The following is a 27,942-nucleotide window of genomic DNA, read 5'->3' as shown; positions in this document are numbered from 1 at the left end:
GAACTGAATCCAGGCTTTTGGGATTCTCGGTTCTGTGTCCAATACACAGGAAGAATGAGGGAGAAGGCAGGATGATGTTCGATCTTATCGAAAGATATATTTACATATGTTTGTGTTGAATCTGGAGATGAACAGCTTCAGTGTGGCGGTTTTCGTTAGAATAGTTGTCTTGAGAAGGAGCTGAAAAGGATAAAAATGTAGTAGCTTTTTGCACTTCTCCACAAATGGCATTGCAATTGTACTGCAGAAATGTGTTTGGCTTGTGGCATTTGGTGGAACCAAAAGGTTTGACTCAGTCTTATATTGACAGAACAAAATGTATGAACAGACGATTGCCAGCAAGTTGATTTACCATAATGAGATTATAAGTTGTTATCTGGGCTATAGTAGTTGACTCTATGATCCTTCTTCATTGCAATAAGAAGTAAAATGTTTGCTTAAACTATCAGGAGGTTGGTTGGTTCGTTCAGTGGTGCTGTGACTAAGCTGGCAAATGGTAACTTGTTAGTCATGGTAACTATGTTGCTTACTTCGCTGTCTCTCTTGGTCTGATTTTGGTGGGTAGCCTTTGTCAATGGAAGGCAAGTGAAAGGAAAAGACTGAGAGGTACCTGGTTGTAATTGCTTTCCTCACCGCTAGCCTGGGTAGAAGCAAACCTGCCTGCAGAGCTGCTGGCTGGTTGGAAGAAAGAATCAGAAAAAGATTTGTCTGGGTCAGAGTTGCTGGCCTACTAAAGAAAATTGGCCACCCTTATCAGAGCTGTGAATTATTTTATTTAAAGCTTTGGCAGCAAGTGGGCGAGGCTTAAGGTGGTGATATTAGTAGTTCAGTCCCTACCCTGTCTGGAAGAGAGGCTTTGCAGTAAAGGTGGTGAACCTTTCCTTTGTTGAGAGCCAAGCTGGCCTTTCAGGTGGCCACACATTAACCCATACCTTCACATATGTGTATGTGTGAAGCCAGGTGGCTTCAGCCTATGCAAGATGAACCTGTGGACTGTGCTCAGCCCCTAGATTGAACATCTCTACCTTAAGTCTAAAACCTTAAATAGCCCATGATGAGGGCTGCCTCTCCAGGAGGAAACCTTGCTTGCAGCGTAGAACCACTATGCGCTTAATCTTGTTAATGCAAGGAAGTTAGCATGCAGTAAGCTGGGGTGTGAGTTTATGGCTCCCTAGTCGTTCTGGACTGTTTTGGGTGGGCATTTTTCACACACAATTGAGAGCTGAGCTGCTTGCTCCAGTGGTGTCAAGTAAGGGTGGCTATTGTTGTGCAGTGCCTGTTGTGCTGCCTGTTAGGAGCCTGGCTTATTGCCCCCTTCGCAGGGTGAACAAGCTCTTGGTTAACTTTTGTTTTTTACAGGAGGCCCTGTGGGATCCAAGCAGCAGTGAGGTGGTGGGGTGAGACCGAGAACCTGTGTGACCAGAAGGGTTGTGTGCTGCACCAGCCACGGCTGGGATGCAGCCGGCTGAATTGTGCTCATCAGAAGACAGGGAGATGGTGGCAGTGCGAATGAAAAGGGCCTATTTGGGGAAGGGAGTGGCGTCCCGGAGGCAAGGGGAGCCCCCGGATCCCCCTGGCTGCAGGTCATGCCGGCAGGACCCTGCATCTCACCTGCCTTTGCGCCGCGCTGGCCTCGGTGGAGCCCACCGGGAGGCTGGCAGGGCTCGGCGGGGGAAGGAGGGGAGCAGGAGCTGGCATCTGAGCAGCCTCACCTCTGCCCTGCCGTCTCTCGCTGGCCCTTCCTGGCTGCCTGCCGCCTCTCCCCGGCTGCCAGCCCCTGCCCACCGGCGGGCACCTCGTCCCCTGCTCAGGCTGGGAGCGGGGAGGCGAGGGATGGGCTGTGGCGGGGGCCAGCTCCCTCGGACCCCCGATCCGCCCTGGCAGAGAAGCCGGCCTCCCCCCCGGCTCCCTGTGTCAAGCGCGTGTTTAAGCTTGTGCTAGTCTCCTGGACACCTTCCCGGTGAGTTTTCCAGAGAATGACTACAGATGAAATGCAATTAGACACAGATGGATGGGAGGTGGGGGAGGGGTGGGAGACGAGCCCAGTTTGAAAATGGGGGGAGGGGAGCGATTAATTGCGAGGCCGTGAGGCGGACCGGCGCGTGTGAGAGAGAGATGTGTGTGAGGATCAGAGGTCCCCGCTGGGAGATGCTCGCTGGGCCGGGGCCGGGAACCTGAGGAGGTCTCTCTGCTCTCAACTGCTGCCGCCGCCGCTGTTGTGGTTGTTGGAGAGCCAGAGGGAAGCAGCAGGCGTGTCTCAGGGATGATTAATCATGTATGGCAGCAGCGAGGAAGGAGGACGCGGTGCGCACACGGAGACCAGCACCTCCTTTGCCCCTGCGCGCCTTTGGCTTGCTGACAGCAGTCTCTTCTGCTCTGAAATCCAGCCCCAGAGGAGGGCCGGCAGAGGGGGACCATGTTCTGCCTGAGCAACCTTACCCACCCCGTCCTCCGGGAGCTTTGAGACTCCAGAAACTTAAATCTCCTGGGTCCAGGGAAGAATGAAAAAAATGTGAAAGCAGGGAGTTAAGCTGGCCCAGGTGGGAGGAGAGGCAGACCTGACTGAAGGTTTAATTAGCGAGGAGCTTGGAAAAAATAAAAGTGGGTTTGGCAACAGCAGGCTGCAAGTCCTTTGAGTTGGAGACATGGGGACAGAGGGTGCAGAGCAGTCCAGATTGGTGCAGGTGTCCATTTGCCTCGGGGCTTTGTCAGTCTTCTCTCCTTCTGCACCCTCGAACTGCTGGAAAAATACGAAATTTAAACGTATACTGGTTTCTGTTAGGGGGAAGGAATTTGGTTTTAAGTCTCCAGAATTTGAGTTCTTACTGATCTGAAGGAAAGCTTTAAGAATTAGAAACCTGCTTTTTTTTTTGAGTGTGTGTGATTTTTCAGAGGTCAGAGTCCTGCACAAGGAGACAACCAGAAAATGAGGTTATCAGAAACTTCCAAAGTAGCAGACACGTGTCTAATCCAGAACTGCTGGCAGGCCTGCAGCTTTTAACCAGGCTTCCAAGTCTAATGGCCATTGCCTGTGGTGGTCTACATGCACATCTTCCCATTGCAGTTTCTTCTGCAAGCAGCTGAAAGCGTCCCCTTTCCTCTGCATTCTGCATGAAAGCTAAGGCAATATTCTTCCCACTGTCATTTATAGTGGATGATGTCAAAGTGTTCATACTTCTTCCACTTTACCTCAAAGACTTCCCTTTCATAGTTCTTTTTGGTAGCTGTAGACTGAAGAAGGGTGTTGAGTTACATTAACCTGGCCCTTATTTCCCTCTGCTCAATATTTGCTCAGACACCCTTAACTACAGTGCTGTCTCCTTTCACTGAGGTGGGATCTCTGGGGTAATTTTTGTAGGGTTGCTTGGATGTGCTACCTTTACGTTTGTCCCTGCAAGATTTCCAGAGAGTGTTACTTAAGGCTTGTAAACAGCTCTGCATTTTCCACGTGCCACTTCCTCGTGCAATGCGGAGTAGTGGCCAGAATCTGGAATGTACTTGTTTCTTTATTTTCCTCCTGTTTTGTTTTGTTTTGTTTTTTTTCTAAATTCTATCAAGTGTAGCTAAGTAGTATTTCACAAAGATAAATATTTTCACAAAATAAGAGAGAAGTAGGGCATGCAAATTTTTAAGAAGCAGGATTGGAGTGGGTCTCTCTGGACAGAGTGAAGTTCATTGCAAAATGTGTGCTGCAGAGGTGTGGAAAGCTTGGGTACTGACAGTGAGACTGGAGGTACCTTTGCAGGGTTGTTTTGGGATCCCTGGATTAAAAAAAAAGCAATGTAGTTTTTCAAGCAGAATCAAAACACCCTGGTGTCATCAGAAGCTGACAAAACTGAAAGCTGGAATAAATACTTAATGCTCCTCCCTGTGAGACCTCTGCTTACAGCCAGTAGTCATGGAAAACAGGACAAAACAGATGTGGATGCCCGAGTGAGTGAATAGTGCTCTTTTATTCGTCGCCATTGTGAAGCAAGGTATTTTCCTCTCCTCACCAATTTGGTGAGCCTCCTTTGTGTTGTCGGTAGCCTGGGGTGGTGGTGGGAGGAAGGTGCTGGAAGCAGCTGGCACATTGCACCCGCACCAGCCCAGCGGATCTAATTTTGGGATTTGGACAGCGTAATGAGCTCCTCCGCTGAGGCCTTGTGGAGGGACATCTCTGCCTTGCCTGGAGGGACCATCTGCCCCTGGTGAATGGAGGGACCAAGAGCAGGCAGAGGGATGGGAGGGCATCTGTGTGCTTGAGGCTGGTACAACATCGATGTTTTCATCTGGGACTCTTCCTGAGATGGCTTTCTCTAAGGGCAAGCAGCAAAGGACAGGGCAGCTTGTCCTCTGTCAGCTCTCCCACGTCCACCAAGGAGTCAGTGGGAGCAGGGGGCTTGTGCTGAGGCTTACTTCACGGTGTATGTGATTTAAGAGAAAGGAAGAAAAGCAGGGACATGAAGGCATAATTTGCTCACTCAGCTGGTGGATGGGCAGTGAGAGTAGTGTGTTGCTAATTGATGTGAGCTATCGATCATGTTTGGACAGAGGTGGGAAGTAGCATCCACCTTTGCACCATGGGACCATCCAGTCATTTAGTCCTTTTCCAGTCCAGAGATTGTTTTGGCAAGCTGTCCAGCTTTGTCTTGCCCTCCAGCACCAGTACTGGTGGCAGTGCTGGGGTCCCTGGTTCCCTGAAGATTGCAGCTTGCCAGAGTGGGGGCAGGCAGGCCTCCCCCCATCTCAGGTGTCATCCTGGGGGTCACCCAGCCTCCTCCCCTGCCTGGGGATGCTTTCTGACAGTGTAAGGGGAGCTGTTGGAGGAGCCGGAGGCTGGCTGCCAGGCTGCCTTTAATTCCCCCAGCTGGCAAACAGGAGGCCTGTGTCGGTTGCCGGGGCAATGGCGGGAAGCTGTGTTAGTTTAATGAAGCATTGGGAAGGCTGCTGTTTATTTCAGGGGAGTGGGGGCTCTCTCGCCTGCCAGGATGCTCCCCCAGGGAGGAGGATTGGCTGCCAAAGGGCTCCTAGGCCCCGGCTGCCACGCTCTCCCCCTTGACTGCCACCCTCAGCCCTTCCCGGGGTGCAGAGGCCAGCGTCGGGCCATCGCTCAGCGCAACATGTCTGCCTGCTCCCCTTCCACCGAGCCCAGCATGTTTGGTGCTGTGCCCTAAAACTTGTCCTTCTCCAAAAGTGCCTGCTCCTTCCTAGGCAATCACCCCCTGCCCTGTTCCTGCATCAGAGGACCCAGTCTTCACCCTGCACAGGGTCCTCCTTCCCCAGTGCCAGGGTGGATGCCCCTTTCCCTTCATCACCCTCCTGGGGTACAGCGGTTACCTCGTGGGGGTGTTGAACTTAAACTCTTGATTTAAGCAAAAGGCTTGGAGCACCAGTGTCTTCATAGTAAAGGCAACCTACAAAGGAGAGAGATGAGGAGAAGAAGAGGGGTTAAAAGAAAAAAAAACACCTTGCATTTATGCCCCTTTTCCTGTGTCCCTTTATGATTTAAAAAGGACCAAATGTGGGGCTTGTGCTTTTATATCCTTCTTCTTTTCTTCCCAGCATGTTATTTTGAGTACAAAAGGATTTCTGGTCTTGTTTAACTTCTGGGGGGAGGGGGGATTTGATGGACAACTTGAGCAATAATAGGCTTACGACTATTCAGATAAAACTTCATTAACTGATTATTTTAAAAAAATAAGCCTTATTCAGACCTGTTAAAAATCGAATGCAAATGGGTATGAACAAACAAATGCTAGGTGGAGAGCCTGTTTGAAAGTTCGGTTAGCCATGTCCTTTTAGTACAGGGCGAACAACAAGCCCCTCAGGCCACAGACCCATGAATTTTCAGAAAAAAACCCACAAACACAAAATAAGACTATTGTCTTGCAAAGAAAGAAAAAGACCTTTTCATATATGAAAAGAGATGTATTTAGTAAAGATATACAAAGAGAAATGCACCTGATTTTTTCCCTTCTCCCCTCCATCCCTTTTTTCTGGTTCCCATTTAAGATGCCGTATAAACAAACGCTGTCCAGGATGGTGCTTCCTCAGGTGGTGGAACAGTGTCTTCCCTTGTCCCGCAGGAGCAGCTTTCTGCATCAGCCCTTGCAGGACCGAATCCACCCCTCTCCCCAAATGTAGCGGCACATTGCCCATCCCACACCTGCCAGGGCGGCACCATCCTGAATCCATGAGGGTTTGCAGGTTTTCTGTGCCAGCCCGGCCATGTGAGTGGAGGACCAGGGGCCCTGGTCCCGAGGCATGAAGCCTGCATCAGCCCAAACTCTGTGACCCCCTGTTGCTAGCCTGACGCTCTGGCCCTTCTCTCTGTACCTGTGAGTCTCATGCCCTGTGGATGGCTGATAATTAAAAAACCTTGGAGGGGGATATTATTGAGTTAACAGTAGTTATTTGTCAGGCTGCTGGAGGTGTGTGGGGGGAAGCCATATATCCCTAGGGAAAGCTGCACTGACGAGGGGTGGGGGGGAGCAGGAGGGAGGAGGAAGTGGGGGCGAGATTGGCAGGTGACTGCCAGCTCCGAGGAGATGACAGCGGCAGCAGCTCCGCCAGTCCCACTTGAACACTGCACTGCAGGTACTGGGTTAATGGGTGGGAAGTGGTGAAGAAGAGTATCAGGGTGGGTGGCTGGGGGGGAGGGTGTTGGCGTGGGGGAGTTGATTTCTGCTCAACGCCAAGGCAGAGATGACTCTCTGTTTACATGTAATCCTTTAGACTTTTTATTCCCAATAACATTTTCCTCCATGTAATCTTTTAAAAATGCAGAGAAAGCTTTCCCCAAAGCTGACAGTATTCTACCTACAATCACTTCCCCCTTGCCAATATTACCATGCTCTACAAAAACGATCTGAAATGCTGTACTATTTTCAACCATTTCTTTAGGATCTTTGTACTGAAATTTTAATTTCTAAGGTGATAGGAATAGGCTCCTCAGTCCCACATCATCTCTGTGTAGCAAGGCTTTTTTTACTGAATGCGAGACTACATTACAATCCAAATCTTACAATTCTCTTGTTTGATGATACTGACTATCCAGCTAGAAAATTCATGTATCCTCCTTTTGCAGAACTGGCAGGTTAGACCTAGACTGAAGTCCTGATTGACATCTGCAGACAGCATTCTTGCTCATGCTCTCTCTCTCTCCCCCCTCCCCATCCTCACGCGCTCTTTCTTTTTTTTCCTCTTTTCCCTTTCAGAGGGCAAAACATCTGTTTGCAAAGGGCTGAGGACATGTGCTGCACAGGGAGATAAAAGCAAAGAGCCCTCATCCCATGTAAGAGTTCATAGATCTGTAACTCAGGGGGCTGGCGACAGGGTTTGGCAAGGGTTGAAATCCTTCTGTCTTTCTCCCGTCTCATATATGAGTCTGAAAAACAAAACCAACCAGGGTTATCTCAGATGTGCAATAGTGAGGATTTAGATGTCAGCTTCCCTATCAGCTTCATTCTTTGTGTACAAAGAGAGAAAGAGGATCACAGATTTGCACCTAAGCTACACACAGCACTGATTTGGTTTATCACAGCGAAGGAAGCCTGTGCCTCTCCCCTTCCACGACAGCAGCGTTAAGCCCCAAGGGCCTTACACAGGCGGTGCCTGGCTTATAGTCCCATCCTCCCCTTCCCAGCAGCAGGAGCCAAGTTTAAGGAATTGGCCAAGAGTTCAAGGCACACATGTGATTGTAGACCTGCGTGATATATAGCAAACAGAGAAAGCTTCAAAAATGGCTCTCTTCTAATGTCTTTCCCTGCTACCACTTACATCCTCCTGTATTTAGCCATAAAAATATTACCTTTTCTCTCTGACCTACTGTGGTTGTGGAGAGGGCCACGACCTATGCCTGTGCACCCATGGTGTTACATATTTCAGTCCAGAGACTAGGTGAGGTGTTCTGAGTTGTGGAAACAGCTGATGGGCTGGTCTATACATCCAAATTAACCTCTAGCTCAGGTACCATAGTGGTGCACTTACGGAAATGCCTGCAGTGAAAAGGGCAAAGCTCCCTTTTATTTTCCAGCATGGACATAAGCATGCTGGTTTATATTTTGTGGAGATACATATTTTGACTGCTTGGCAAAGAAAATCATACCCACGACAGCTTCTTGTCATGCAAGTAATCCTACTAAATGGAAGCATGACCAGTGCCATCCGTTTTGAGGTGTGTCTTCGGCGTGGTGGTTTCCAGAGCCCTGCTGTGGCCCGTTTCATAGAATCATAGAATCTTAGGGGTTGGAAGGGACCTCGAAAGATCATCTAGTCCAACCCCCCCTGCTAGAGCAGGGTCACCTAGAGCACATCACACAAGAACACATCCAGGTGGGTTTTGAATGTCTCCAGTGAAGGAGACTCCACAACCTCCCTGGGCAGCCTGTTCCAGTGCTCTGTCACTCTCACAGTAAAAAAATTTTCAGGACCATGTTTTAACCTGGTGACTGCCTGCAGTCTTGACTGTACAGCAGGAAGAGCTTTGGGCACTTAGCAGCTTTGAAAATTGCATCATAGGCATCTTAAATGGTACTCTTCAAGTGTGCATTGGTTTTAAAGTTTAGCAGCTGGCCTGTTAGCCATATATATAGATCACACATAGCACTAAACTGCTATACTAGGAATGGCAGTTACTTGAATTACAAGAAAAATTATGTGTTTCTCTCCTGCCTCCATCCTCCCCTTTTCTGTTTTCCGTGTGGAGCAAGGATCCTGGGGATGCACCTTCTGGTCCCCGACATGAAGTGAGACCTTGAGCTGGACTGTGAACCTGCTGGCCTGTTGGTTTTGCCAGTGTTAGAAGGGGCTCACCATGTTAAGGCTCTGCCTGCTCCTTGGATGCTTGCACTACAACCTGCTGTATTTTCACTGTTACTAGTGCGTGGCATCAAGAGTTCAGATGCCTGCAGCCTTGCTTTGGGGAGGGGGGGCTGGGGGAAGACACCAGCAAAAGACACAAATGAAACCCCTACTTCAGGGCTCACAATTAATAGGACTGAAATTTTGGGCAAGTCTCAGGGTAGCAGGAGTGGGTAACACAAAGCCAGCATTGGGAGCTCATTTTAATTTCAACCATCTTGTGCGTGTATAGTTGGCTGTCTTTGTTTAAAGAACTTGGCCTTCAGGTAGATTTTATTTGGACGGCTTGCTTATCCAAAGAACATTAATGACTTTCCTTGAGGAGCTCCAGCCAGTAGCTTTGCACCCCAGTTCTCCTCTAGCCCTCTTTTCTCTTTTCCATAATCTCCTAGTGCCCAGCAGCAAGCCTTTAGGGTACATGCGCAAGCGAAAGGAGCTTGAGTTGGGGAATTAATATTCCTGGAACATAACACCAGCAGCATGCACACGCTGAGGAGAATATTAGAGCTATTAGCGGTGGGAGTTTGGAGTGCATGCAATATCTAGATGGAGAATTCAGTGTGATTAATCTGCCTCTAAGCAGCAGCCTCCGGGCTCTGGGAATTCTGTGGCACGTTTGAAATCAGAACTTTTTTAATTACCTTTCCGCATCAACAAAACAATTGCAGTTGTGTGAAAATAAGACCATTTGGTCTCTGCTCTGTCTCTATAATTTTTTTTAATTTTTTTTTATTCTTCCCCGTTTTTTTTGCATGAGACACGCTGCCAAAGCCCTGACTATTTGTGGTCCCAGCAGCTCTGACAGCACTTTGCACAAGTGCAGAGGGACTTAGCCTGGGAGCCTTGGCCGGCCTCCAAGTCAGGTAATTGTGTTGTGGGCCAAGTTGGAGCAAGCCCATGCTAGTCGGTATGTGCATGTTAGATTCCTTCCTATTTCCTACTTCTTTATTTCACTTCCCAACAAATCCCTATGCTTCCCTCTCTTCCCCCTTCACCTCCTTGCTTTGCTGGCATCCTGGTCTGCTGGCAGCCATGTTGCCACCCCATCATGGGCAGGTTGAGAGAGATTCCCTGAGGGAAAAGGAATGAGATAAATGTGGAGGTTTCCCTCATGTGGTCAGCAGGGTGGAAAAAAATAATTAAAAAAAGGTGAAAGGAGATTCAGTCAGTATAAAAACGGTAGCAAAGTTACGGCCAAATAAGGAGCAAGGATACGAGATCAGACTGGGACCTCCCTACTTAGAATTTGTACCTTTCCCCTCCCTCTCACAAGCAGAGGCAGGAGAGTTTTTATTCCTTCCATTCCAGCCTGTTTTATTGCTGTGCTGGCACAGAGAAGCTGTAAAACAACAGGGGAAACCTTCCCTGGTGCCATGGCTGTGCCAGGGCTCGGGTGATGCCCTGAGGTGCTGGGATTCAGAGTTGGTGTGGCAATAGAGGCTTCAGCCATGGAGGAGCTCCCGCCTGGAAGAGCCTTTTCTGGCCACCTGGGCTTGATGCTGGAAATAAGTAGAGCTGCCAGGGTACAAAAATTTCCAACACCCATCGCTCACCTCTGCCCGCTGTCAGGCTTCCAGCACCACCATGCCTGCTGCCAGCCCTCCAGGGCACCTCGGGCACTCGTGGGGTGCTCCTGCCGTCCGGCAGCAGCAAGCGGGGAACAGACCTGACAGCCGGTTCATGGCAGGGAATTGGATCATTTCCTTCTCGCTTCTCGCTCGCTCCACGTACAGATTTCCCTCCTGCTGCACTGGCAGGTTGTGGGAAGGGCAGGCTGCGATGGCAGTGCTGTTTTCTCCTCCCTTCCAGGTCGGCTCGGCTGTGGGGAATGCTTTGCAGGTCTCGGCGAGGGCAAGGATGGAGGCTGGAGAAAGGAGTGAACACACTGTGAGGAGCACAAGCTGTCTCCCCTTTGGCTCTGCAGTTCAAATAACTTTATAAACATAACGTTGTCCGCAATTAGCACTGTTTAATTTTTTGTAATTTTTTTTTTATTTCACTTGGCTGTGGCTGTGCCCTTGGCTTATCCCTCTGAATTCCTGGCTTTCAGGCATGATTAGCACAGTGCAAGTGTTTTTAGCTGCCTGGCTTCAAAAGAAGAAAAAAATAATTCAGTTTTTAACACAAATAACAGATTTTTTTTGGGGGGGAGGCTGTTTACCAATTTGTTTGAGGTTGTGTTAGATTTTGAGAAATTGGTACTAGAAACAATCCTCCAGCTGAATAAACAAAAAAAAGCCCAAACCTTACAACTTTCCAGGTCACCTTAAGGCACTAGCTACTTAATAACCATTTTTTCTTTTAGTTAGTTTGTTTGTTTTCAGAAATGACCACAGAAGTCTCTACCATCAGCTTTTGCTTCCAGAGCAACATCCAAGTATTGCCTTGTATTAGGAGTACATCTAAGCCTCCTGGCCTTTCTTTCACCTACCCAGCCTCCCTGCCTCTTCCCAGGGCACCTAAAACCTAAAAATAACCTAGGGAACCAAAAAGCCCACTCTTTAACCCAGCTGCCTTGCATAGGCCACACATACAACTCCACTACCTTGACCCTTGCCTTTTATTACTCTTTTACTCCAATTACAGTTTAAAAGTGGTTTTGGATCCTTGGGTGGGGAAGCAAAAAAACACCCAAGTGCACACTAATCAGCGTTACCTCAACCTGGCCCGTGGCTGCCAGACCTCAGTCACCAAGCTTCAGCACATCGTCCCACTTGCCCAGGGGCTCTCAGCATCTGCCTTTCCAGTGCAACCTGCAGCATCCACCTCTTTCAGGCTTGTCCCCTCAGTCTCCCTCTACCAGCCCCACCCTGAGCTTCTCCCGTGGCCGGCAGCACCCCTCGGTTTCCAGCCCAGCGCCTTGTCCTGCTCTGGCCCCGGTGGGTGCAGCACAGCTGCGGCCAGCGGCTCTGTCCCAAAAGGGCTGCGGGAGCCTGAGCTGGCTGGCTGTCCTGCCCAGACTGCTTTGAAAGGTATTTCCATCGTGGAAACAAACTTAATTTTTGGGGAAAAAAACCCAACAAAACCAACAACAACAAAAAAACAAACCCAAACGAAAACCAGCAACAACCCCCCAAACACCACAACAAGAAAAGACAGTATGTTTTTATTAAAAAAAAAAAAAAAAGCCATTTTCTTGGCCAGCCATTTCCTGAGTTCCCTTTGTTACTACTGCAGATATGTGTTTGAGTAAGAGCCTTTTCCCCTCCCCTCTCCTATTCCTCCCTGTTCTACCCTGCAGTGAAGTCACAATCCGGCGTTTGTGGGCTCTGTGTGATGTCAGAGACTCAGCCTTGTGACTTCACCGGCGGGCTCAGGCAGAAGGTGCAGACGGGGCTGAGAGAAGAGAAAAAAAAGCCCCCTCCTCTTCCCTTCCCCCATTTCCCCCCCTCCACCCTCTCGGTTTATAAAACCAGTAGCTGAGATAAATCGGAAGGGGGTGGGGAGAAGCAGCAGGGAAAAGCTGAGAAAGATGCCAGAAAGGTACAGTAAATGGGCTTTATCTCTCTCCCTCTCCCTCTCCCTGAAAGTTGAGAGTGGAAAATTGCCCTGCAGAGAGGCCAGCGCTCGCCCACCAGGCGTGCGGCGGCGGCGCCCGGCGCCTGTCACCCGCCCCGGCCCCGCCGCCGTGCCCGCCCGGCCCGGGGGGTTGGGCTGCGGGGAGGGGGGCGACGGGGGGGTCCGGCGTGTCCGGGCGCGGGGACCCGCTCGCCTTGTCCCTTTGCAAAGGCCCCAGCTGGTGGCTGCTCGCTGCAGTCTGGCTTCTGCTCCCAGACCGACATAAATGGGTTATGGGGTTTATGCATGTGCGTGTGTGGGGAGGGTGCTCCCACCCCCCCTGCCTTCCACCAGCATCTCTCCTTGGCGATGGCTTTGGTTTTTTATTTTGTTTTGGGTTTGGATGCGTGATTTGGTGGGTTTTTTTGTGGTTTGTTTTTTTTGTTTTTTCCCCCCCCCCCCCCCCCCCCCCGGCTCTGCAGGTTCAGAGTAGCAGGGGGGTGGATGGGGTGGGGGCCTGCCTTGTCACCGTGATGGGTGGGTACGTCAGGAGGGAGAAGGGCAGGGCCTCAGGGTCACATTCTCAAGGGCTGTGAGATAGGATTTCTTCTTTAATATCTCCATCTTTTTGGAGTGTTTTGGTGGTTGTTGTTGTTTTGAGGTTTTTGTTTGGTTGGTTGGTTTGTTTTTTTTTTCAACTGGCAATCGCACAATAGCAATGTGCACCAGCAAAGAGCAACCTCAAAATAAAAAAAAATAAAAGAGGAAAAAAAAAGAAAAGGGGGAGGAGGAAAGAAGGGAGCGGGGGGAGTTAGATTGCCCCTCCCTTCTTCTTCAGCTTTTTTTTTTTTTTTCCTTGTGTCCAGTTTACCGTTCACTTGAGATTTTGGACAAAGGCAAGGGCAGTGGGTGGGCTGCTTTGAGTTTAGTGATATAATATGACTGAAGTGAGAGAGTAAAGCTCAAGACAATTAAGGATCGGCGCGAGGGCTTTGCTCATTCAGTCTGTTGAGGAAGCCGTCATTTTGTGTTAGTGTGTGTGTCTGGAGGAGGAAGGATAGTGGAAAGTGACAGTGGAAGGATGCCTAATGTTGTGGTGTATTTGTGCTTACTAAACGCGTGCTCCAGGAAAGGGGGGCTTCAAAAGAAAGGGGTGAGGGGCAGGGCATCCTTCTGAATTTGCCCCTGCGGTAAAGCCACTTGAGACCGGACTCTCGCTGCTGGGAATGTGATGTTTTGTCGCCTTCTCCAAAGGGGAGGGCTGAGGAAGGAAGAGTGCATGCAGGTGTCAGGCAGTCTCCTTGCTGCCGCCGCTCTGCCCACGCACCTCGCCCCCGTGACTGGTGGCTTCTCCACCGCTCAGGTTCATGAAGCTCCAGGGCAAAGCACCGCATCCCGACCGGCTGCAGCACCAGCATCCTCTCTGCTCCTGGGTCACTTGGGTCCCACTGCTGCACTTCACTCATAACGATCCAGAGCGCATCCTGCTTTTGTAGTTATTTATTTCTTTATTTTGACTGCTGGACCCTGGCTGTCCTCTGCCAGTGCGTTTCAAGGCTGATGAATAGCACCCCCTGCAGTTACAGAGCTGATCTTTTGTAGCACAGATGTATAATTAATCGTGCGGCACTTTCGCAGTCTGAACAGGCAAGTGGATTCTTGGAAGACACCCGTGCACTGCTGCCTGCTTCCCAGACCCTCCCTCCACAGCCCTTGAGGAAGGGACCTGCTGGTCATGGCTTGAGAGTCTCTGCCCTCCTTGCACCGTTCATAGTGATCTGAAACAGGGTTTGAATTGAGGTCTTTGGTGTACAAGCCAGAAACACCACCAAAAAACGCCAAACCCAAAGTACTGCTGCTGAGCAGGACTTCCCTCCCCTGCCCCTGCTCAGACATGGGACTTTTTGGGGTTATTTTTATCTCTGCTCCATCATGGTGGTGATCTTTAGGGATTTCTTTTTTTTTTCCTTCTTTCTTCTCTTGTAGGGGAAGTAGGATTTGTTAGTTTGTAAAGCACTTTGAAGATAAAAATCATTGTCTGCGCTCAGTGCTGTCTGCTGGCTTGTCTGAGTCGTGACCCGGGCTTCGCTGGGAAGTGAAGCCTGGAAAACCCCCTGGCCCCTTCCAAGGATTAATTCAGACAACTCTGTGGATGGGTCCTCCTTCAGACCTGTAGCCCCAGGAAGGACAGAAGTGAGGGTGACCACATAAGCCTGGACCCTGAGCGTGGGAGCTGGGAGCCAATGAGAAAAATGCACCCTTCAAAACAGAGGGCAGAGGGTGTCAGGGATGTGATTTAGCTAAGATTAGATACGGAATAGATTTTAAGCCTCATCGTCTTGTCTGGGTGCAGTAGGATTGTCCTCTGTGGGGTTTTCCTCAGTTCTTTATCTGCACCTGGTTTTAAATGACTCCTGAAAGAGCAGAAAACAGTGGAGAAAACCCTTTCCTTTGATTTCTCTTCAGCTGGGCACATCTGCCACCCAGGACTGTAACCATAGGTGTTCAAGGTGGGGGCAGGCGTGCATCACTTCAGCCCTGTGTGAGAATATTAAAGGATTAAATCTCTTTCCTAAGCAAAGTGGAAGTTCCCCAGGTGTCTTCTCTCAGGCTCAGAGATTGCAGCAGGAGAAGGAGGCAGGATCCAGCTGGGTAAGAGACCTCATCAAGAGGATAAAAGCATTTAGGGTAAAGGACAGTCTGTTTCCCTGAGTAGGGGAAGTAATCAGTGAGGATGTGCAAGGGTCTCTCAAAAAGCCCTAGGCAGCCAATGCTTATATCGGAGGAGAATTTCCAGGCAGTGGTGAAGGGGAATGAGCTGAAAGTGTTAATTGGTTTCCTCCGCCTTTCATTTAAGATATTCCCTTTCTTGTAACCACCACTTCTTTTTTCTTTAAAAAAAACCCACAAAAAACAAAACTTCTCTTCAATCTCAATGAAGAGGATTGTTAAGGAAATCCCCTGCTTATCACCTAAGGCTAGCTGCTGAGTTATTGTTTCTTGAGATGAGATAATGCTAGCTGATTACAAATAGGGTGACTACCCTTTTCCATCAATATTAGGAGTAAGCTGAGACCCTGATCTTCAGCCCATGGAATGAATCAGGATGTAAGAGTGAAGCATTGCTATGTTCAGAAAAGAGCAGTCATCCCTTCTCTCACCCCACGCTCCATGCTGTGGAAAGGCTTGACCCTGATGGGGGTGATCCCTGAGCTGTAGGCAGGTGCCCCAGGGAATATGAAATGCTTTCTCTCCACCAACAAAACTAGCATCTCTTCATTAGACCTGGGTTCAGCCAGGGTCATTATGGAACTGCCTTGAGGACTGCAGCCACCCTCAAATGCTGCTGCTCCTCATGAAAGTGCTTGTTTTGGGATAGCTTGTTTTCTTATTTGTGGGTTTGGTCTGTTTCTAACACTTGCTAAAACCAGTGGAGACTCAATGAGTTGGTAGGTTAACGTAGTGTGCTTGCTGAGGCTTCTGTTCTTGCTTCTGTGCTCACTGCTGATGTCCTAAAAAGAAGAGTCTACCTTATTTTCAGAGCCCTGGTGGAGCCAACATTGTTTTGTTTAGGTCTAATTACTCTGAGCACATTTACAGAAAAGTTAAATGGGGGGCCTTCAGGACAAATGTGAGTGCCAGCAAGATTAACTGCTGCAGAAGAGGCATGATGAAAGCCCTGACATACAAGGAGAGGTTTTGTTAGTTTGAGCCTGAACTTCAGTAGTTAACTGGAAGAGTCACTTGAATCCTGAAATAAAAACAAGTTACTGAAGATTTGACTGTGTGTCTTGGAATCTCTAAAGATAGGTCTGTCCAGTCTTTACAAAAATTAAATGCTGATTTTTTTTAGCCCTGGATGGTTACCTCTATTACCTGATAGCTTTTAGGGCATTGTCATCACTTTGGTTAGGTGACTTGAATAAAAATATGCTTATTTCCCTGACTGCTAAATGTGTCAGTAGTGTTCATAAATTGCTGAATATGTTGTGTTAAAAGTCGTAAGTTCTGTATGTTCTCATATACCCTATCCTGATTTGGGTTTGAGTGTGACTTTAAAGCCGTGCAGGGCACTAAAATAAGACATTAATGTCTTTTGAAATGTAGAGTTAGAGGGTTTGCACAGTGAATGTACTTTTATGAGTCTCGAGATACAATGTAATTAAAGTGGTTGTGTTTTAAGTAATAAGGTTTTTTTTTCCCCTCATGTTTTGTTAGCAGTAGGAACTATGTAAGTAAACTGTGGTGGAACTTTAAAAGTCTTTCGAATAAACCAGTCTCTCTGATGCATCAGGGCTAGAGAACATCACCATATGTGTCAGAGAAAGCAGGAGTCAGTGTCTGTGACAAGAAGTTAATGAGATTTCGTGCAACGTGTATCTTCAGTGGACCCTTAGATTACTACTACGCAATACAAATACAGTCTTCTTACCAGATGAACATAGAAAACCTCTTGGTTTTGTCCAGTCTGTTGCCCTCTGCTTTTGCCTCTTGCTGCTGCAAGCCCTTTATGTGTGCTGTTTCATGTGCCTGAGTTCTGAAGCGTGGTAGCAACAAGATGATTGGAAGAACTAACGCTGTGTTCCTTCAGGGATCTTTTAATTTCTCTCCTGTTGGAACAGCTGAGATTCAAAACATCTATTGCATGCATCAGGGAGGAAACCAACAGGGAGTGAAGTAAGAATCAAAATCTTAGTTGCCTCTAAAACTTGGGATTATATGTCATGGGGATTTCAGCTTCTTAAGCCTGGAAATTCCCACTTCCCTGTAGGCAGAAAAAGAAAAATCCAGCAAATGAAACCTCTGTAAAAGGCCAGCAGAAGTTAAAAAAAAAAAAAAAAAGGCAACAACAATAAACATCCCTTTCTGTAAAATATGTTCAAGCAAAGTTACAGTTGTTTTTATATAAATCCATTTAATAAGATGAGTTCTTCTAATATTTGAATTTCTTCTTTTATTTAAATATGTTTAGCAATTCAGATAATGAAGATTTATTGATGGCCTTTTCTGCCTTCTTGGAGACAGTCCTGCTAGAGAATCATATTTGTGTGGCTTTCTATTTTAATTTCCACCTTTATTGCTTTGGACATCTGCATGGAAATCCGCTTTCCCTCAAAAGTCCAGCTTCTGTTGTTACTAGCTTTCTTTACTGGACTCAGATTCTTTTGTCTGCAGGATCACAGTCACTTCCACAGCAAATAATTCCGTTCTGCCAGAAGCAACTTTTTGGCAGGAGGTAAAAGGAATAAGCAGAGAAGCTGTGCAGATCTTAAGGTACAAAGATCTAATTTTTACGAATCAGCTTCTTGTAATGGTAAGATGAGAGGACAGAAGTGTTGCAGTATTAAAAGATGGAGCAGAATTGTCTCCCATGTAAATGATTTAATTTTTCTCCTGCTGTGATTCACACTCCCTATATTCAGTTGCCTTATCATTTTCCTACCTTTGAGATGCTCCAAAGTCTTTCAATCCAGCTGTTGTTCTTTGCAGGACTTGGGCTGTAGGACTTAACGCTGTGGCATACGGAGAATCTTCTTGTGTCTGGATGAGAGTCACTTCCAAATGATGGACCCAAGACATGGCAATCAGCATGTTGAGAATCTGTGCTCATCCAAAATACTTTCCAGCAAGCACACAGATCCTTTGGCTGTCTTTGTGGGAAAAGTTCAATATCAGTGAATTAATGAGAGGAGAGCCCTCCCTGTCTTTGCTGCAGTTCCTTGGGAGACATCTGATATTGCTTCTCCCTTGTGTAGGGTCAGATGTAGTAACACTTTTTATCTGAAGTTAGCGTAAAAGAAATAGGAGGAAGGTATGGGGAATTCTGGGGCTAGATAGGAAGAGAGGTAGGAAATATTAATTAATGCGTCCATGCTGATGTCTTTCTTGGAGAAAGGGAAATAGGCTCGCTGCCCTTCGTTTACACTTCCTTAAAGATATAGCTGTCCCACCGTGAATATAAGTTTCAGTCCCTGGTTGTGTGACCTGTAGGTGCCTGATCTTGCTGTCATCTTTTGTATTATCTGCCTTCAACCTAGTCTCTAATGCCCATTCTCACAGCATCTAACTGCCTCGTGATGAAAGCTGTGAAAGTGCAGTGGTGAGCCTGTGCATGACATGAAATTGTGTAACAGGGGAAAGGATTAGGATGAGGGTAATACTTTGAGGGGACAGGTGCTGGGCCTGTGGGAAGTCTTCGTACCTGATTCTGTGGAGACTTCAGCCTCCTGGTGCTGCTAGTTCAGTGCTTTTCATCAGCAATGAAACCGTTAGTAAAGAAGAAGAAAAAAATCTCTCAGAGGACCCCACCAGTTGCATTCAGAAATAATCTTTCTTCTAGCAGACACTGGGTTGCTTAGTGCCCAGAGTCCTTGCAGGGTATATTCCCTGCAGATTTTTTATCAATCCCTCAAGCTGCATCGCTTGCTATCCTTTCCACTTCCAGGCAGAGGGAGCTTTGAGGATGCGTGGAGCAGAGAGGTGGTTGAGGTCAGGAATGGTGTAATGCTTCAGTCCCCCTCCCCAGGTTTCTAATGTATGCTTCTGGAGAGCCACACGAACTGAGTAATTACTGAATTATGGCTAGATCAGAAGTGGTGACCTCAAAGACAGAGGGAGAATCTCCATCTCCCTTTGTTAGTCCTCTCGGGGTCGGAAGAACCTTTTTCTTTGGGATTTGTGGGAGAGGGGGAAGGGATGTGGAAGGTAAGCTTTACATTAAGGCATTTGCTTTTGCCATTGTTCATGACCAGTAAAAGAGTCAGCATTGCTTGCATGTGTGTTGTGACAGTAGCACTGGTAGGAGCAATGGCACTAACTTCAAGGGCTAACTTCAAGGGGACTTTATTTAGCTCAGAATCTCCCATCCACGGTAGATGAGCGTTCCAAGTCTTGATGCCTTTTTCCTGCCTGTCTCTGCCTTATTTGTGCCTCATTCCTCAGAAGCACTTTGACTGGAAGGTGGGGGAGGGTATCTGGGAAGAAACTGATAGGATTTGGAAGGTTTCAGTTCTGGTAGTACTGTAGTCACCCTGTATAATTATGGCTGAGCTGATTTTCTTGCACTGAAAGCAGAGACTTCAGTCTTTCTTATGGCAGTGGTGTAGCTTATCTGCTCAATTTTTAGCACTTGCTCTCCAATGATGGAATGTATTTGCTGGAAATGTATATGCAAACCTGTTTAGTTTGTTGTAGCAATTTAAAAATTGATCCTTTAAGGGATTATCTTGATAAGCAACCATTTCTGGTCTTAAATCCCTGGGTTGTTTTTTTCCTTTTCAGAACTGTAAGGTGATTTGCTTCTAAGTTGCTTTAAGAGCATATAGATACTACCAAAGACTTTAAACTAGAACTGCTTGCATGGATGTTAGATTTCTGCCCTGATCATGTGTTTGCAGGATTGGGGCCCTAGGAGCATGATGGGGTTACTTTCTTCATTAATCTTAACAGCATTTTATTTATAACAGTTTTTCTTGTGTAACTGATGGTGGTCAAGTAGTTGTCAGTGAGTGGCCAAGCCAGAAGGTTGAATTTCTTTCTTCTGGAAAGAAAGTTAAATGTTCAGTGGCAAAGAAAACCTCGGTGATGTGACAAGGTGTACTAATGACTAGTTTTTCATCTGGAGTCTGCAGACAGCCAAAAATTAATTTCTGAGAGAAGTAAATTCTCCATAAAGCTCATTGGGGTTGTACGTTAAAGCCTGATGAATCACTTCCAAAGCAGCATGGTGTCTCTGTTCGTGTGGTATTTAACTAATATACTTTTGGTAACTTTGTTTTCATTCTGTGCTTTTAATGACCCTGAATGTTACCAGTGATGCCCACCTTAGTGCAACAGCTCATGATAGTGTGGCATTTGCCTATATTTATAGCACGAGGTTTTTTTAAACTTCATTTCATCCTTTAAAATCAGCCATATAGCTTTGAGCTTTTACATATTTTTAAAAAGCAACTCCTTTTGCACTTCCCTTGTAATACCTATAACTAGTCATTAGCAGAGATGGGAAATGCTGCTGTGCAGCAGACTAGAGATCCAGGTATTTAAGTATGCAAATTCACTTATTTTTGGATCTTTGAGAAATGTTTGACTTATGAACTTTAGTTGTCCTTGCAGATTTATAGTGCCTTTTTGAGCATCTTGCAAAACTTTTTTTCTATTTATGCTGCAGCTTAATTTTGGACATTACCTAAAAAAACCCTCGATATACCAAGCTTGTATGGGTAAGCTCTGTTCTTGTGTATTTGTATATACAAAAGAGTTTTACCTTAAGGTAAGTTGATCTTAGAGTAGAGCACTCTAAGCACTCCCACCTTATAAATCTACATAAAAGATTGACCCCAATTGATGTTTCAGCTCAAAATCAGAAAACAGATAATGGAAAATCAAATTATAAAAACCTTATCGAGTTCCCCCACCCCATTACAGCTTTTATCACAGTCCTGGATCCCCAGAGGGAATGCTGCTCTAACCAAGCTCTTAGCATGCCGTGGCAGTCAACAAGATTAAGGCTGTTTGCAACTAGAGCAACCTCACGGTTTGTCACCACGAATGTGCTGTCGGAGCCTTTTCTTCGGGCGAAGGAAGCCATGACCTCCACCTCCCGTAAGTGAAGCACCGAGCCTTAAACGCTGCTTGCAAACGTGCTGAGGGGATCAGGGGCGTCCTGCACTGCCAGGGCACACAGTAAGGCAGCGCCAGTGTGCTCCAGCTGCAGTTCCCAGGTAACTGGTGTGGAGCACATGGCAGTAATCCCATCCGAAGGAGATAAGGCAGAGATCACTGCAGAAGGCTTGCCTCCAAAAGGAGCAGGCGAGTCCTTCCTGGGCACTCTTGCTGCACAATTGCCTGGCTGGCAGCTGAGTAGACCCCAAAACCCTTGAGTTGTTAACTTGAAAAACAAATGGTAGGAACACATGTAATTGCTGTCTGCTCCGGTTGTTTCCCCCAGATTATTGCCATTATTGCAGTTTTATCTAGATAGAATTCCAGCCACTCTCCAAATTATTTTTGACAGATAATGCATGGTACAAGATGTGGTGGTTTGCATTTATTTTTCATAAAGAGCAAGTCACCTGTGGGGGAGCCATCAGTGAAGTTGTCAGCTGGCTGTGCTTACAACAGTCCTTCTAAGCAGTTCATTGTTTTGTGGGATGAGCTGTAAGCAGGGGCCTTCTCTCAGAATGAGGCTTGCTGAGGGTCTGGGGAACAAAGCTTGGGAAACAGGACAGTTATTGTAACTGTCGTATCTGCTCAGTAAAGTTCCTGGCAAAGCAAAGTGTAAATGATGCTTGAGCTTTCTCTGCCCAGCACTTAGAGCTTCTCAGGCTGCCAGCCTCCTGCTTGGATGTTCCCATGAAATGTGCTGAGTGGCAGATGGAGGAAGTTGTCGTGTCACACAGACCCTGCTTTGCTGCCATGCAGGCTGTGACAAGGACAGAGATTTGACAGGCGCTGCACCCTCACTCCCGAGCTGCCCCCTCCACCAGCCTCCTTGCCCCCTCACTCTCAAACATCAAAACGAAAAACTAGTCAATATTCTCTAAAAAACGTAATTGTTCCTGCAGTGCAGAAGTGCAGGTAGACATACCTGACTGCCACATTTAAGTCTGGTGGGGGACTCTGGGGTGCTGCTGCTAACTGCCGAGGCGCTGCCAGCCTCGGGGGAGCCCCGGGGGGAGCAGGGGGTGCTGCGGCAGGGGAGAGCCCCGCACCGCCGGGGCCCCGCGCACCCGCCCGCGGGCTCCATGTTGTTTGCCGAGCTCCCGGCGGCTCCGCTGAGTGACTGGCGGTTCGGGCTTGTGTTTCCAGGCTTGTGGGCCGGTGAAGACGCTTCCCGGCCCCACCGGAAGCCCTCCCGGCCCGGCCGCCCCTGCCTGCCCCCCGCTTGGTGGAAGGAGCAGCCGAACGGAATAAACTGGGCGCTTAAAATGACTGGGGAGGATGGGGGGGGGGGGGGGGGGGGGGGAGGTTTGAAGAATATTGATTGATGATCGGGTTGAAATGGAAACCGCCCCGGAAAGGCCGAGGGCGACCCGGCAGCCGCTGGAAGGGCCCCGCGCCGCCCGGGCCCAGGCTGCCGGCGGGACCCGCCAGCCTTCCGCAGCCGCGGGGCCGCCGTGCCGGGGGTCCCGGTGCCAGCCGCCGGGGTGGGGGCGGCACGCGCGCCGGGCGTGCCTCACGCCGTGCGTGGCCGCCCAGCCCCGGGGCAGGGCGGGACCAGCCTGTCGCCCCCCCTCCCGCGGCGCGGGGCGGCGCGGGCCCTGGGAACGGACGCGCGGTGGGAGGGGAGGCGGCCCCGCCGCGCCCCCCCCCCCCCCCCCCGCCCCCGCCGCCGCCGCCGCGCGCGCGCCCACGCAGGCCCACCCCCGTGCGGCAGCGCGCGCGCACGCGCCGGTCCCACCCGCCCCCTCCCCTTCCCCCGCCTGGCCGGGACCCGCCGCCTCGCGCCGTTCCCGCTGGCGCGCGCTGCTCCCCAGCGCCTGCCGCTATTGGCTGGCCCGGGTCAGCTGACCCCGTGTTATTTCCTGTGTGTGTGTGTGTGTGTGTGTGTGTCTCCGTGTCTCCGTGTCTGTGCGCGCGCCGCGGTGTGTGTGTGTGAGTGTGAGTGTGCGAGGGGAGGATGGAGCGAGACGCCCCCGCGCCCCCGCCCGCCCCCCGGCCCGGCCCCCCGCCCGCCGCCCGGCCCCGCCGCCCGCGCTGCTGAGCCCCCCGCCCCGCCCCGCCTCCCGCCGCGGCGGGGGGCGCTGGGGACAGGCGGCGGGGGAGGCGGGGGAGGGAGGGCGGCAGGTAAGGGGCGCTCGGGGCGGGCCGGGGGTGCTGCCGGGGCGGGGGGAGGCCCTGGGAGGGGGGAGGTCCCGGCGGGGCCTGGCCTGACCCCCGCTGGGGCGGCCGAGGCCCCCTGGGTAGTGCGGAGGGTTGTGGAGGTCGCACGGGTGAGTTGGGGGCGAGTGCTGGGGAGGAGGAGGTGTGAGAGGGCTCCTTAGCGGTTCTCTTAACGCGTTTAGTCCTCAACCCCCCCCCCCCGCCCTCTGTTTTTTTCTTTAAGGAAAAGGTATTTACGTGTGTTTAAAGAGGCCCTCGGGCTCTGTGATGTGGTGCCACCTGTTTTCCTGTCCCAAAATAATGGTCTTTTTGCCGTAACCGGAATTTTTATGGGGAGCTGGGGGATTGGTGCTTCTGTGGAAGGGGTAAAGATGTCGGGTAAGATGAGTGCACACCCTGCACAAGCTGCAGGGGGGGGACGGGCCCGTGTTGCCGTGCGTCGTCCTTTTTTTACTTTTTTTTTTTTTTTTTTTTTTTTACGAAGCGTTAACCTGGTGTTGTTCATTTCCGGAGATAATCAGCATGCAGTGCGTTTAGGCTGCTGTGAGGATCACGTTGTCTTTTGTTAATGCTTCTTATTTGCTGGAAGTTGCGTTTAGGGCTGCAGTTGGAAATTATTTTTCTTTACCTTCAAGGAAGGAGTAAGAGAAAGTTATGTAACCTGAGTGTTTTAACCTCTGTATGTATCAGAGCTGTCTGGTAATACTGGGACTCTGTTATTAAGTTGAAAGCAGGAGTGCATTTGTATGTGAATCAACAAGTGATAGTATCTGGGTAGATTTGGCACCATCAAATCCTTTATTTCAGTGTTTGAAAGGGCAGGCAGTTTGACTAAATTGCGCCATTGTTTCCTGTTCCATTCCAGCTTTTGTTTCTTTTTTAATCCTCCTTTGAAAACAAAAGAAAAAAATACCTGTGAGGGGAGTGAGGATCAGTTTCAGAGCTTTCTGTGTTTAGGTTAGCATTTTGAAAGCTCTGTATCTCTTTTTGCCATCTGTTGATTCATCCGTGGGTAATTCTTTGGATTTTTAGCATGCTTCCTGATCAATAGGTAGGCTCACCTTTACCGGGTCTTTGTAGAATGATACAGTGGGTGGATGATGGAGGTGCAGCAACCTCTAAGTTAGTTCAACCAAGATGCTATAACTCTCAGTTGGGAAGAGCTAGGGTTTTTGCACCTGTTTTCTAAACTCCTTTTTGGTTAGGTAACTTTGTTTTTTATGGATGGGTATTTTGTTGCATAACTCATTCTAATTGGTTAGGTGTATGTGATAAATAGTTCTTAATATTGTTACTTGTGAGTTTTCACTTGCCTTACTTTTTTTTTTTCTTTAAACCTACATATTTTATAAGTTTCTATATTATTTTACTTAAGTTGTTTGAAGCTGTATTTTTATCTGTTGTCTCTGCATTGGTTTCCCTTGGCATATAGAAAGATGGCTACATTAACATACTGCAGAGAGAATTACTGTAAAAAAACCCAGCAACTTACTAGTTTATTCATCTCTCTTAAACTTTGTTAATGTTACGAGGAGAATAGTATTTGCTCGTTTGTGTAAATCGCTGGTACATAAAATGCATATTTTTGTGGTTTTTTTTGTTAAATTAGCAAACAATCTACTGTGCTCTGAGTGGGAGTACACCACCACCTTTTATATAAAAGAGATTACTTGGTACTGTACTTTTTTACTGCTTATAGTTTTGGGAGTGACCTCAGACAAGCTGATAGCTTTTTTGGGCTTTGTATTATTAGACTTGAAGGTCTAGGGGAGGTTTTTCAACCTTCTTGCAAGTTTGGTATCCTTCAGACTACTTAGCTTTAAATCTGCTAGCGTCCTTTCTAGTAGAAAAGTATATACTTTGACACGATTTGGGCTTTGGTATCTGTGGTTGATGAAACCTGCATTTTTGTTTAAATGTATACTTTAATATATCTTTGCAGTCTGTGGCAGGTCAAGCATGGTTCCCTATGTGAAAGCACCAGGAGCATCTTGGCATATCTTTAGCTGGAAATCTTTTTTTTTGTCCTTTTCTTAGTTACTAATGCTTCATAAAGAAGTCTTGAGGTGAATTTTAATCAGAGGAATAATCTGTTTCTGTTATACTTAAAAAAGATCTGAAGTTTACTCAATTGAAACAGGGAACTAGTGTATTAGTTGGAAAGGAGACCTCTTTATTTTCAGAAGAACTTTCCTTAATCTTCAGCTGAGGAACTGGGGAAGTACTAACCTCTTCTTTACTACATTTGAAAGGATACTCAGGTTATATTTAAAGTTCTAAAGCAGTGTAAGTAAAAACATTCTAAATATAGTTCTGTCTGTGATTGATACATGTATAAAGGCTGTAGGAAAATGAGTGAAATGTGTAGGTTCGGGGTTTTTCCCCCCCTGTTCTCTTCCTGTTGTGGAAGTGTGTGCAAAGAAGTCCTTTTGGGCTCTTGGTACAACGATAAAAAGAAAATCATTGCATACCCCCTTTCTTCCTTCCTTTTTAGGTCATGTTTAACTAAACCACCCATGAAGCACAGCAAAATGGCGATAACGTTGCTCTTAGAAGGGTCCCTTCATAGGAGTGGGTACTGCACAATTTCTGTCCCTGTTCTACCAGCTTGGCATGTAGCTGTCTGGAAGGAGGGCATAATACGTAATAACAAACTTGAATAATGTCATACTGCTTGCTTGGCTCCCCTATAATTTGAGATAGGGATATTTAAGAGTTTATACTTGGCTTATATATATATCTTGCCTTTTGACACCAGTATGCCAGATATCTCTTTGGTCAGGGTAACTTTTTAATTAAAACATGTACTTATTTTTTCATACCCTATTCAATTATATTTTATACTTCTGAAGAGTATTAGACTAATGTTTTTGGAACCTGAGTTCTTATAACTTCCAAAGATCCAGAAGCTTTTTTGGCAGTGCTATCTTCTCAGGCTTCAGTGTGTACCTTAGCTGGCTAAGAATTTGTGTCACTTAATCCTGCCATTGGCCTCCGAGACAGGAAAGATTACGTGCGGCAGTTTCTGAAGAGCTAAGTAATGTGCTGATCTGGTGGTAAAGACTGGACTGAGACCAACCAACTTTTCCCATTCAAGTAATTAAACGTCTGTTTGATAGCAAAAGTTGTTTTTTCTTGGCTGTTTCTGGTGAGATCTCTCAAAAAAAAAATAAATTGTGGTGATTTAGCTTTTGAACTTCTAAAACAAAAAATCAAGGTAGTCTTTAAGTATTTTTAACCACTTCTGATAGTGTTGCTATGCTTTGTAGAAACTTTTTTTGTAGAAAACCATTTAGTACTCCTGATAGAGGACACAAACAATGTAAGCTGAGGTTTGTACTTCTCTAAAATCGTGCAGAAGAGGCTGTTGTATTTCACTCCTGGTAATGGGATCCTGTTGTGCGATTCTGCTTCTATTGAACTCTTATCTAAAAAAAAAAAAAAAAGTTAGTGCTATTATTCTTCTGCCCTGGGTACCATCCTGTACAGTTTTTTGCTAGACTTCAGTTTTGACTGATAGGAAGAACAGATTTTGTCTTACAGCCATGTACAGCACTACTGGCGCATCTGTGTCACACGTGTTTAGCTACACCACTCCTTCATTTCTTCAGCTGAGCCTTTCTGCTAGTGCTTACCACTAAGTTTTGTGGGCTAAACACTAAGTTATCCTGGGCTGCATCAAAAGAAGCATAACCAGGGTAATTCTCCCCCTCTACTCTGCTCTTGTGAGACCCCACTTGGAGTACTATGTCCAGTTCTGGAGCCCCCATCACAAGAAGCACATGGAGCAAGTCCAGAGGAGGGCCATGAAGATGATCAGAGGGCTGGAGCACCTCTCCTATGAAGACAAGCTGTGAGAGTTCGGGTTGTTAAGTCTGGAGAAGAGAAAGCTCCTAGGAGACCTTAAAGCAGCCTTCCAGTGCTTAAAGAGGGCCTGTAAGAAAGAGGGTGACAAACTTTTTAGTAGGGCCTGTAACAATAGGACAAGAGGTAGCAGTTTTGAATTAAAAGAGGGTAGATACAGAATAGATGTAAGGAAGAAATTTTTATGATGAGGGGGGTGAAACACTGGAACAGTTTGCCCAGAGAGCGGTAGATGCTCCATCCCTGGAACCATTCAAGGTCAGGTTGGACTGGACTTTAAACAGCCTGATCCACCTGAAGATACCCTGGTCATTGCAGGGGGGTTGAATTAGATGACCTGTAAAGGCCCCTTTGAACCCAAATGTTTCTATGTATTGATTTGTTTTGGAACACTCAGAAAAGCACATTATTTTCTTCTGTGTGCATGTACATGGGTTTCCTTTCATTTTAAAGAAGAGGGAGGCAGAAAAAAACAAACCTGAAGACTCAAAAAGTTGCGGGTCATGAGTAATCCAAAGCTGATTCTGTTTAGCCCTCTTGGACGATAAGATCAGTTCAGGATGTTCTAGTCTTGATATGCTGCCTGTTTGTCTTTAAAGACAAAAAAAATATGAAAAATCTTGGAACTTGTTGGAGCTGCATTTGTGAACAACAGCACAAGGAGTTAAACGTCCAGCTTTGACCTGGATACAGCAAAGTATTCACATTGCAGTAAAAAAGTTTTTTTCGTGCCTGTTATCTAGTTACTCCTCAAGAACAGAGTTAAGAGGTGGCAGAAGAAAGCACAAACATCCCCTTCTTGGCTCTACGTGGTGACAATGAATATGCGTGTGCTTTTCCCAGTGCTCTTTTGTGTTTCTTCTTTTTACAGCAATGTTTGTAACTAGTGATAATATTGGAAGAGTGAAAAAAGTG

General features: G+C 47.6%; 1 protein-coding gene across 11 annotated transcripts in view; it reads left to right on the top strand.

The window, feature by feature from the left end:
- TCF20 (transcription factor 20) overlaps window positions 1-27,942 on the top strand; it is a 168,598-nt gene that overhangs the window by 43,573 nt on the left and 97,083 nt on the right. The window contains exon 1 of one of the 11 annotated variants that reach the window (XM_051636868.1): window positions 20,905-20,943. The exons of 9 other annotated variants lie outside the window; for them this stretch is intronic. The gene's annotated coding sequence lies outside the window, so the exon portion shown is untranslated. Of the gene's footprint in view, window positions 1-20,904; window positions 20,944-22,924; window positions 23,128-27,942 lie in introns of those variants that run through there. One more of the 11 variants, XM_051636860.1, reaches the window with a different exon arrangement.

The sequence above is a fragment of the Apus apus genome, chromosome 1 (assembly GCF_020740795.1).
Source record: "Apus apus isolate bApuApu2 chromosome 1, bApuApu2.pri.cur, whole genome shotgun sequence".
Classification (NCBI taxonomy): domain Eukaryota; kingdom Metazoa; phylum Chordata; class Aves; order Apodiformes; family Apodidae; genus Apus; species Apus apus.
The sequence above is the reverse complement of the archived record's forward strand: the minus strand, read 5'-3'. Positions and strand labels throughout refer to the sequence as shown.